Source organism: Otolemur garnettii, unplaced genomic scaffold (assembly GCF_000181295.1).
Source record: "Otolemur garnettii isolate 467f Iridium unplaced genomic scaffold, OtoGar3 scaffold00184, whole genome shotgun sequence".
NCBI lineage: Eukaryota > Metazoa > Chordata > Mammalia > Primates > Galagidae > Otolemur > Otolemur garnettii.
The window spans coordinates 2,068,662-2,081,084 of record NW_003852579.1 but is presented as its reverse complement, the minus strand read 5'-3'; the positions used below and the strand labels follow the sequence as shown (position 1 = coordinate 2,081,084).

The window sequence follows — 12,423 nt, the reverse complement described above, 5'->3', positions numbered from 1 at the left end:
GTAAGGGCTGAGATAAAGGTCCTGAGTGATCTGCTTGGAAATGCAAAACCCTTCTGTGCTCCTGCTGTTTAAAGTCCCTTAAAGGCTCCCACTGCTTCTAAAGCAAAGACCCAGACCTTGAGCACTGCTTTCCAGGCCCAGCGAGGCCCAGCTTCTACCCTGCCCCTGCCCAGTCTCACCGCCCTGATCCAGGTGTGAAGTGTAGGCTCCAGAGGTGGTGAACCTCTCCCAAGTCCACTCCCTCTCAGGATGACAGAGCAGGATTCAAACCCAAGCCTGTCGAGGATCAGTCCCTGGGCTTTGCCAGTCTGCAGACCGTCCTGGTGGCAGGTTCCCATCCAGTGAGGCCTTTTAACTGCTGAGAGAGGGGCTTTTTCCCTATATGTGTCACAGATGGTTACCTGCCTCATGGGTATAAAACACTGCTCAGCAAAGGTCTCCTACTGACCCCTGAGCCATGGCGGCCTCATTCACAGAACAGGCCCCACTCCATTCCCTCCAGCACTGGCCCTCCCTGCTCACTCAGGCTCCTCTGACTTGTCCCTCCGCTTCCACAGCTGATCCTCTCCTGATCTAGATGGGGCCGGGAGAGGCGCAGAAGGCTCTTGTCTGTCGAACTATGTTTGCCCAGGACACTAGAGCCTTTGAAGGGGATTAGTAATTCATAACTGCTGTGATTTGGGGACCAGCTGGGGGCCCTTGAGGATACTCCCTGGGCTCCTCATTAAAGAGCTAATAGGTTGGTTTGGGAGGGGCTGAGGACAGTGCAGCCAGTGTGGCTCTTCTGCTCTTTGCTGGGTCTTTAGAAGCATCTAGACACTGGCACATGGCTGCTGCCAGGCACTGGTGTCTGAGAACCATTAGCTTTCAGAATCCAGTTCACCCAGCAGCAAAGAGGAACTCCAGAAGGGGTAGGTTTGCTGGGAGAGCTCGAGTTGTTACCTTAGACTTGGGCATGTCCAGTTGTGATGCTTTTGAGGCCCCATCATTATGTACAGCTAGGGGCTGAATTTTGTGCTGAGCCTGGGCTGAGAGGCCCTGAGTGGATCCAGAGGATCCATATCTCAGGGGTTCATACCTAGGGGCTCTGTGGACCATCACATATAAAGGTTATTGTTGGGGGGAGTATGAACAGCGCTACCCTGATGGGGGTGGGGCAGAAATCAAGGTCAGCTCTGTAGGTTCACCTCTGGGCTGAGTCCTTGGGGACAGATGAGGGGTAGGCAGCCATGTGGGGATGGGAGAAGCAGGTGCACGTGGTGTTCTCTCCCTGCACCTAATCAGGCATCACTGTTGGGGCTCCAGGGTGTTATTGAATAACACCTGCACTCTCCCACCTGTGTTAAGAACCAAGCGAAGGAAAGACCCATGAGGCAGGAAGATGGAGAGTAAAACATCTTTATTTCTGCTGAAGCTGAGTTGGAGAAAATGGTTGAGGTTTGCTGGCTAGTAGGGCTGCTGCTGCCTAGGCCCTGCAGTAAACTCACTTACATGGTCCAAGTAGGCTGAGGTCCTGTGGGCCAACCCAGCCCAGTAGCAGGCTGGATGCTGAGTGGAAGGGTGGAGGGTCAGAGAAGAGAGGAAGGTTGGAAGTAGGGATGTAGAAGGGTTGATCGTAACAACATTGAAAAGTGAGTGTAAATACTGCCAGGCATTGGTCATTTGGGCCTGGGCCTGGTCCAGCACCCATGCACCAATGTTAGAGTCCCTGAGAGAGTGGGGAAATGGCAAGATGGGTTTTGACGGGTGAGTAAGAGTTCTCCCAGTGGAGGAGAAGCATTGAGCCATCTGCATGGGCAGAGGCACTAAGGATAGGGCAGTTTGGGAAATAGCACATCCCTGCATCTGGGGTATAGTCTGCACGGAGAGTTTGGTCAGAGGGAGAGGTGTATTTATTTTCTATTGTTGCTGTGACACCACAAACTTAGCAGCTTAAAATGAGACACATCAACAGTCCTTGGATCCTAGGTCTGATAGAGGTCTCACTGTATCAGGGACTAACATGATGAAAGGCAGGGCTGAGTTCCTTTCTGGAGGCTCTGGGGGAGCTTCTGTTCCCTCACTCATTCAGGTTGTGGGCAGAATTCAGTTCCTTGTAATTGAAGGACTGAGGTCCCATTTCCTTGCTGACTGTCAGCTCAGAGTGTTCCTACATTTTACAGGCCACCCACATTCCCTGATTCATGCCCCTCTTCTTCCATTAAATCCAGTGATGGCAGGTTGAGTCCCTCTCGCACTTTGAATTGCTCCTCCATTTTGGGCCATCTCATCTCTGCCTTCTTTTTCTACTTTTAAGAGATTGTCTAATTAGACTGGGCCCATCACCACTCAAAGTAGATTGAGGTTTCCCCTCTCCATGTCCATGAGCTTAGTCACATCTGTAAGCCCCTTTTGATTTATAGGTTCTGAAGATTAGCTTGTGGATATCTTAGGAGGGGGCACAATTCCTCCTATCACTAGAGGAAAAAAGCAACATTTATTGAGCATCTCTTAAGTGCCAAAGACCAAGAAAATTGTTTAGTATCCATCATCTCATCTTGTCCTCACACCTGCCCAGCAAGTCAGGTAGTATCCCCATTTTACAGACACAGAAACTGAGGCTGAAAGGGACCAATGAAAGATAAACAGTGAATAAGGAATAAAGGTATGATTTGAACTCAGACCTGCAACCTCAAAGCCTGTGTTTTCTCCACAGAATCATAGCACCACTTCCTCTAAGATAGGAGTCCTCAAACTTTTTAAACAGGGGGCCGGTTCACTGTCCCTCAGACCACTGGTGGGCTGGACTGTGGCCCCAGGATGAGTCAGCTGCTAAGCAGGACAGGCAGTGGTGGCAAAAACACCCGGCAGGCTGGATTAATGTCCTAGGTGGGCAGCATGTGTCCCATGGGCCGTAGTTTGAGGACGCCTGCTCTAAGGCAAGGAGACAGGCTGGGCCCAGCAGTGAGGCTGGGTGTGCCCTCTCTGCCCTGTGACTTGAGGACACACCTGCCCCCTGAAAGAGAAGCCCAAGGCTGACGTCTGTCCTCAGGAAATAGCAGATGCCGGGGTCTGGAGGTGAGCAGGTAGGTAATTGCTGAAAACAGACACTGTCACTCTTGACTGATGGATGCCATTAGGTGGAGTGGCGGTGTTCTGCCCTCGAGTGAATTGCACAGGCCCCGCTAAATAGCAGGGGGTCTGATATGTGCAGATATTTATAGATCAGGGCCCTACTGGGTGTGGGGAATAACCTGTTCCATGTGGTTCGTGGGTGGATTTAAAAAATGCATTGTAGGTGACCATCTCTGTGTCAGACGCAGTAGAATCTCAATAAATTATGTGTTATTTCCCTCCTTCTTGCTCTATAACGTTTTCTTTTCTATCTCAGAACCTGTCACATTTGACATGAGAAATGGCCTATTTTTTCCCTTAGAGTAAAAGTTGTTTGAGATTTTTCTGTGAAAGTTGCTGGCTTGATAGTTCCCGAAGACGACGTAGATTCTGTCTTTGGCTCTGCCTGCTGGGAAGTTGGAACAGTGAAGGCATGTGGAATTCATTTTCTGGGTGTCCATCTACCCTCCTGTGTGTGCCTTCCCATTCGGTTTAGCGGGTACCGGTTAAGCCTGCTCGGTCATGGGCGCGTGCAGAATGGGCCCGTCTCCGCTTGGTGGGCTGGAGCCTTCTTCTCATTTATGCTTCTGCACTTTATGTGCTGCTAGCGTGGTTCTAATACATTTATAAACATTTGGATATCGTCTGCAGTCATTTATTTTTCAGTTATTTTTAGAGGAAAATAAATTGTCTTTACACTCTAATAAAATCACTGTTCTGCAGCTTTGCACATGCTGTGTGGATGTGAGCAGGGGAGGGAAGGGGCCTTGCATGGAGAGTCAGCTCTCCTGCTCCCGTTCTGGTTAGACTCCGGCTTTGGGTGAGTCGCTTCGCCCCTTTACGCCTCAGTCTGATTATTCCAAGAGTGCGAGGTTTGGGGCAGATGGGAGCTCGAGGACTTCAATTATTAAACAAATGTGCACCCACCATGTGCCAGGAATAAGGCTGTCTCAGAGAAGCAGTCCTGTCCCCAGACCTCAAAAGATACACCTTCTGGAACAGGGGCATGTCAAAAACATCACAATGCAGAACAGAAGCTCTACGTGGCCAGGGATTTTTGTTCATTTTGTTCAGGGCTGTGCCCTCCTCTGGCTGCAATGAGGTCTCAGTAGGTGAGCATGACCTGAGTCCTTCCTTGGGAATGAGGGCATGGGGCATGCCAACCTCAGCACTGCCTCTCCTATAGGGCCCCCACACTCCTGGGTCCCCTGTTGCACCCTGCACAGCTAGAGGCCAACCGCATCCCCCCAAGCTAGATGGATGCCTTTAGTCCCTGTTATCCCTGTGCCAGGAGGGCAGGTTTGGAACCCATTGTTCATGCAGCACACGTCGCCCTGTAAGATCCACCCTGGCTCGGTCGATAAATACACATGCAACACTACTATCTCCTGCCTCAAATCCATCTGCTGCTTACAAAGTTGAGCGAGAGGGTTGTGGTTTCTTTTTCCTTCCCCAACGGCCTTTCTGGGATAACAACCATCTCTCTTGCAAATAGATGCCTGGCCTGATAGATCTCCTCAGGCCCAGAAGGCTGGTGGGCTGTCTTCCCAGGGTGGACCTTCGTGTCTTCTTGCCAGCCCCACACATGGACTGAGCCCCAGGTGGGGCACTTCACATGGAGGACATCACCTCCACCTGCTGCAGCCCAGCCCCGTCAGGTGACGTGTGCGGGTGCTGAGTCACTCACCCAAGAGTGCATGGCCAGAATGTGGCAGAGCCTCAATTTGAGCCTTGGACCGAGTGATTAAAAATAATGACAGTGAACACACATGGAGCCCTTCCAGGATCAGGGAGATGCACCTGGCCAGGAGAGGCTCTCTGAGCTTGTCCCTGGAGAGCCAGGAAGACCTGGCCTTGGGGACAAGAGAGGGAGGGGCTGCCCAAGTGGGTGGGGATCAGGGGCAGAGCAGGGATTGTGAGTGCAGCTGAGGGTCCCTGCAGGTGATTCCAGTGGCCAGGGCTGGATAGATGATAGGACCTGAGCCTGAGGGTCCAGGAAATGTGGGTTTAAGACCAGAGCACCTAGAGAACTTCACAAAGTTCTTCCCAGGGTAGCATGGAAGCTGGTTCCTATCTACCCTTTTTCTTTTATTCTAGCTCTTTCTCCATGGAACATGTTTGAGTGTCTCCCCTGGGACAGCTGAAGAGGCAGCTGCAGCTGGACTTTGGCTTCATGAGATGGGGGCTGCGTCCTTCTCCACCCTCAGGATGCCCTTGTTGGTCCCCTCCAGGACACGAGTATGAACAGTGCAGATTTAACCTCTGTAGGTGCCCTTCTAGCACTTTCTTCCTTCACCATCACAACTCCTCATACTTGATCGAGATTCCGTATTATCCCCATTTTACAGGTGAGGACATTGAGGCACAGAGGGCTTTGCCCACATGATGCAAAAGGGGCAGAATGGAGTCCTGATGCTTTCCTGGGTCATGTACAGTGTCTGGGGTCTGAGCAGCTACTCAGTATCGCCCTGGTGCTTTTCTTCTGCATTACTCATTCTCTATACTTTTCCACATGTTAAACCATTCCAGTATATAAAAAAACGGGTAAAATACATATTTAAAAAGTTAGACCATCACATCTGTGGTCTTGGTCTCCCTGACCCAGGGGATGGCATCCCTTCATCTGTGACTCCCACACATTGAGTCCTTACCTGTGCTGGTCTTCCCTTTAGCCCTCTGCAAACCCCTTCTCATTTAACCCTCCTAAAAACCCCTGAGGTGAAGAGTTTAATTATTTGCATTTTATAGCACAGGACAGTGTAGCTCAGAGAGGGAAAGGGACCTGTCTGACATCACTGCAGCCAGGCCTGGGGTGGAGAGAGTTGACTCCAGGGCCCTTGCTCTGAACTCAGCAGGGGGAGTTCTGAGTCTGACTTTGGGGGGAAGGGAGAATGGAAGAGAGAACAAACTTGTCTTGGTTTCTGGTGGTCAGAGGTGAGTGCCATCTTGGGGCTGCTTTTGAGGGCAAATGGGCTCAACTCTTGTGCTTCGTCAGCCTCTATAGTTCAAGGAGTTGGCTTTGACTTGCCTTGTGTTACAAAGAGCTGTGGACGGTCTCTGCAGTGGGGAAGGGAACTCACATGTCCCTGTCCCTTCCTTTCAGGAGCTAGACCAAGGCCTTCAGTCTGATGTCCCTGCCCCTGACATGGCATGCTGCTGAGTTTGAGGACTGCTCTAGTCAGGACCAGTGAAGCTATGCTGCAGTAACAGTCTTGAAATCACAGTGCCTTAAAAGAATTAGATATTTATTTCTGCTAATTCTGTTTGTCCATTGTGGGTTGGGTGGGGGAGACTCTGTTCATCAAGGCTACCCATAGATCCTGGGGGGCAGAGCAGCTATCATACCTGGAGAGAGGACTCTGGTGGGTTTTGTACCCGCCATGATTGCTCAACAGGGGAGTGATTCACATGATTTCTGCCCACCACACATCTCATTGCCCCAAACTAGCTATGAGGTCTCCATTTTTATTCCCAGAGGGGAACAGGGAGACAGTCCCACCATGGGTTCAGAAGGGGAGAAATGCGAAAATATTTGGGGTGTGAAGGGTGATGTCTCTACTCCCACCTTCCTCCTCCTATCCCTCCCACTCTGCTTCAGCACGGTGAACATGCTGATTTCCTTCCCACTCACTCCTAGTGGGCTTGGTGGATATAATTATCCCAAGAGACTGGGAGTCAGTAGCTCAATGACCTGATGGTGATTTCACAGCATGGAAGTCGCTGGGCTGGGATTTGAATCCTGATCTGTCTGGCTCAAAGCCCAGTCCTCTTCTCCCTGAACCATGGTGCCCCTCAGAACTATGAGAAAATGGGTCAAAGCAACAGTGAGACTGGGTGAGACCCTGTGGGGGAAGACTGTTGTGATCCAGGGGATGGATCTCAACCCAGATGCCAGAAGGAGGGGAGGGCAGGTACCCAAGCAGAGGTAAAAAGGCCCCATGAGAGAGAGGAGCTATAGGAAGATGGCCTGGCTGGGTGGATGTGGGAGAAAGGAGGGTGGAGAGGAAGACAAAGAGAATGAGGAGGAGGAGGAGGAGGAGGATGAAGAGGAGGAGCTGAGTTGGGAAAGGATGGACCAAGACAGATGTGGATTTTGGCATTGGACAGACCTGAGCTTGAAACCCAGATCTGCCATTTCCCAGCAGATTTTTAAATTTGTTTAACCTTCCTGCCTGTGTTTAAAGGAAATCATACCTCAAAAGGTTGCTGTGAGGTTTAAAGAAAACCTCACTGGCAAGGAGGCTGAGCATGGTGGCTCATGTCTATAATCCTAGCACTCTGGGAGGCCGAGGGAGGTAGCTTGCCTGACCTCAGGAGTTTGAGACCAGCCTGAACAAGGGTGAGACCTCATCTCTACTAAAAACAAATAAATGAGTCAGGCTTCATGTGGGCCCCTGTAGTCCCAGCTACTTGGGAGGCTAAGGCAAGAGGATCATTCTTGAGCCCGAGAGTTTGAGGTTGTTGTGAGCTAGGAGGCCACAGCACTCTACCCAGGGACAGAGTTAGACTCTGTCTCAAAACAAAGCAAGAACAAAACAAAACACGAACGAAGGAAAACCAGGCAAGGAAAATGCATGGTGGAGCATCTGACTTTTGGGAGTGCTTAGTAAGAGACATCAGCACTGGTCTCCAAACTGTGAATGTTTCCTCTGTACCCTCTGCCCATCAGTCTGCATCAGATAAATCACCAAATCCTCAGGACAACCCCTGCTGAGGCTCCACTGTTATACCTATTTTACAGATGAGGAATGTGGAGGCTGGAGGTATTGATGAGAGCCCACCCCGTTATCCGATAGCTGGCTCTTTCTTACCACGTGCAGCCCTGGACTTTTCATTTGGAGCCTCAGAGCCTGACAACTGAGCTCTGGGTTAAAGCAGCATGTACAGATCCCGAGACCCCGACTGCCCTCCTTTACCCCTTCACTCTGCTGAATCCTGAATCTCAAGCCCATTCTCAAATACCTCCATTCCCCAGAGAAGAGCCACTTCATTACAGAAGGCCCCTCTCCGCACAGGCAGAACACGGAGGCCAATTAAAGTCGTTGGGTTTCAGCATCACTTTGGAAATCGATGCACTGTGATTCTGAATCCAGCCTCCGTCGGCAGCTGCCTAATTTTAGCTGGATCTCGGCAGGCTTCTCACTGGGCTCTTCCACCCCGGTGGACTGGCAGAGAGGTTCCAAGAAGCATCATTGATCTTTTGATTAAAGTGTTCTCATAAAATACAAATCTGCTGTTTCTCAGAGAATGGTCTGTTGTGCAAGCGCAGAGGAAATGCCACCGGGGAGCGATACCCATAATTTGATGTAAAACCACCTTTTTGAACAATGCCCGAGTTTCTCCTGCTGTCCCTTACCCTCGACCTTCCAGCAGAGCCTTGGGAAATGGATGCTTTTTACTGTTTCAACTTTGGCACAGAGCAATGGGGGGAAGCCATCAATAGGGTGTTAAAGACATTTCTGGTCATGGGAGGTTTCCTGTTAGGTGGCTTTTGGCCTCTTGCAGGAGTTAGCACCTGTTTACCTACTATGAGGAGTGGGGGATCCCTGAGCTCCTATCCTCAGGCACTCCGCCTGTGTAAGTGGCTAAGGAGGCAGCATGCCTGGAGGGTTCTCAGAGGATCTAGAGTCCCCGGAAATTAAAAAAAAAACTTCCTTAGGGCAGGAGTGGACAGAATAAGTAAGCAGTGTCTCCATCTTGCCACCTGTTGTCTGGGCAGTGGGGAGCTCAGGAAAGGAAGGAGGGAGGAAAGCAGCTGCCACCCGGGTGCGGGGCTTTCTCTGGTTGAACCAGGTCACCGGATCTGATTTGGGAGAAGATCGGGAGGCTCCAAACCCTTCATCTAGAGGCTGGGCCTCTGAGACTCAGAGAGAGCAAGGCGACCTGTTTCACAGTCACTCCCCACATCAGCGGCAGGAAGCGAGATGCAGATGTTCCCAGTTAGCTTTTCAGCTGCTTAAGGGGAGCTGTCCCCGTGCCCAGAACACTGGGGGAAGAAAATGACTTCTCTCAGCCAGCACTGTGTGCCCAGCAGTCTGAGGTCTCATCCTGGGCCATATCTGTCCCCACCGCCTGATTTTTTTTTTCTTTTTTTAAATTGAGAGTTTCACTATATTGCCCTGGGTAGAGTGCCATAGCATGGCATCATAGCTCATGGCAACCTTAAACTCTTGGGCTCAAGTGATTCTCTTGCCTCAGCCTCCCTAGTAGCTGGGACTACAGGCACCGGCCACAACTCCCAGGTATTTTTTTTTTTTTTTTAATTTAGCAGGCCTGGGCTGGGTTCGAACCTACCAGCCCCAGCGCATGTGGTCAGTGCCCTAACCACTGAGCTACGGATGCCCAGCCGCCCCCATCTCATTATTGTAGGTGAAGTTTTATTGGAACACAGCCACTCTTGTTGGTTTGCTTGTTGTCTGAGACTGCTGTCCCACTACAAATGCAGAGTTGGGCAGTTTCAACAGAGAGGGAGTGACCCACAAAACCCAATCTATTCACAATCTGTAATTAAACACTGTAATTAAATATTTACAATGAAATATTAAATACTGTCGTAAAATATTTGGAATTAAATATTAAATATGAAGATCAAATATTTATAGTTATAATTAAATATTCAAAATATTTAAATCTGGTCCTTTTATAGAAAACGTTTGCTGACCCCTTGTCTAGATGCTTGCCTGAAGGGATCTTACACGTAATTGATGCAGTGTTTTATGTACATTTGAATATTATTATTAAAAGTCAGATATTTGTTTTCAAATGGAGTCTGACATGGAATCTCCCAAGTCTAAAATGAATGGCTGCAAAACTTCTCAGACCGCAGCCAGGAGAGGCCGAGCTAACCCACTGTTGGCCCCCTCTCACCCTGCTCTGGCCCCCAAGTAGAGTTATCAGATAAAATATAGGACGCCTGGTTACATTTGAATTCCAGATAAACAACAAATTATTTTTTAGTGTTAGTATTCCGACATATGGAATACCATATGTTGTATGAGGCATACTTATAATAAAAATTATTATTTTTTTGAGACAGAGTCTCTCTCTGTCACCCTGGGTAGAGTGCATGGTGACATAGCTCACAGCAACCTCAAACTTCTGGGCTCAAGTGATCCTCCTATCTCAGCCTCTTGAGTTAGCGGGGACTACAAGCGCCCACCGCAAAGCCTGGCTAGTTTTCTCTATTTTTAGTAAAGATGGGGTCTCACTCTGGCTCAGGCTGGTTTCAAACTGCTGAGCTCAGGCAATCCACCTGCCTCAGCCTCCCAGGAGAGCTGAGATTACAGGTGTGAGCCACCATGTCTGGCCTAAAATATTATTCATTAACTGAAATTCAGCGGTAACGGAGAGGCTATCTTATATTTTATTTGCTCAATCTGGCAACCCAACTTTTTGGCCACTTCAGAGGAAGCACTTTAGTGGAAATCTTTAGCCTTTGGAACAGATTTCAAACTTAGTCTTACTTTTGAGTCTGTCCTTGGCCAAATTCTGCAGCCTCCTCACCTTCGCCTCCCCTCCCATGCTCCGCCCATCCCTCACTCTGCAGCTCCGTGGAGCACTTCCGGCTTCCTTTCCAGCCTCTGTACCTTCGTTCCAGGCTGTTCCCCCTGCCCACACCGTCTCCACACACCCTGACCCCAAGCTCGTTCTGGCCAGTGCTGCAGAATCACCTCTCATGGTGTCAGGCTCTAAAGTCTGTGAGTGCAGGTAGACTGAAGTTTCAGAAGCAACAGATTCAGACCTCCTAATTTAGAGTCATGGATCAGGGATTCACAGAAGTCTTGGCAAAATAATGGGCTACTTTTAAGCCAGTAGTCAGATTTCTCTCTGGAGGCCCAGAGGATTTCCAAGGTGTTGCCACAGAGCAGCTGCTGGTGGCATCTCAGGCTGAGGCTGAGGACCTTCTGCCTTTTGTCTCCCTAGGGGATTCTTCTCTTTTTAATTCTAGAAGTTCGGAGCCCTTCACTGATAATTGGCCTCAGGCAGGTTAATGTAGGAACCAGATTTTTGGAAAACAGACCTAGGTGGGAGCCCTGGCAGATGGGTGAGTCCCCCAGGTCTGAGCTCCTGGGCTGCCTTTGCAGGGGGAAGAGGAGGAGGGAGGGACTCCACGTGGCTCTGGTTACTCCATTCACTCCCGGTTGCCTTTAAATGGGACAACATTATCCTCAAATCCCCATTATCTCCATTCAGTGCTTCTAGGAAAGAACTACTTGACATTGGGGCGGAAGGAAGGAAAGTGAGAGATGATGATATTCAGTAGGAACCAGAGGATGAGGAAGGCTCTGACTCAGCTTTGGGTGCTTCTTAATGTCCCTGTAAATGGAACCAGCTGAGGTGAGAGGGCCTGACACCTGACCCTTCTGCAGAGGGTACTCTAGAGTTCTCCCACATGTCCCTGCTCTGGGGTGAGGGATGGGGGTCTTCCTCACATAGGTCCCCCGACCCTCCACCATGATGGTCATCAAGGCTCACACTTCCCTTCCCCTCATGGGCAGCCCTAATGGCTTCCCCTTCTCAGTCCCTGCAGCTTTCTTGTCATCCTTCCTGCCCTTTGTCATCCTTTCTGTCCCTTGCCATGCTTCCTTCCCTTTGTCATCCTTGGGCTGCCCTCAGAACAGGTCCCTCAGCCTGAACCAATGCGTCTCCTCCCTCCCTTCATTCTCAGCCACTCAGAGGTATGAACATTCTGGGACCAAGAGGCAATCCCTATAAAGTGGGGAGTCAGAGAAACACAGGGACATTCTCCACATGCAAGGTCCCTTGGGCTGTGATCGCTTTCTCAGGACAACCTCCTGGGAGTGGACTTGTTGCATCAAATGCTCTTGATGCCCATGGCTGGACTGCATCTGCTCTACCAGAGGTTCACAATGTGACCTCAGGCAAAACCCTTCACCTATCTATGCCTCAGTTTCCTCACCTGGAAAATGAGAATTTTAATAGTACCCACCGCCCAGTGTCATGAAAAATTGAAGTGTTTACCAGTTAAACTGTTCAACCCATCGCAAGCACTCAAGACATTTTAGCTACTAATACCATTATTTTATTATTATTCTCACAGTGTCTCCAGAAAAGTTGTGCCACTTTTTGGGATAGACAGCAGATAGGAAATACTTCCCAAGTGCTTTAGACACAGATGTGATGAGATCAAGTGAGCTGGCTCCTTGTCCTGGGTCATCTCCTGACACTATGTGTCATCTTGCTGAGTCTGGGCACCTGTTTCTGAGTCCCAATGTTTTCATTTGTTAAATGAACTTATGATCTAATGTGATCACCAAAATTCCTTTAAGGTAGTCAATTTACAAATGGAAATGTGCAGAAAACAGGATA

The 12,423-nt window shown here is 49.7% G+C and overlaps 1 pseudogene; it reads left to right on the top strand.

Annotated features, from left to right (window-relative positions):
* The window catches only part of LOC100951621, a 40,163-nt pseudogene extending 35,814 nt beyond the window's left edge, over positions 1-4,349 (top strand).
* Positions 4,350-12,423: the final 8,074 nt, after the last annotated feature.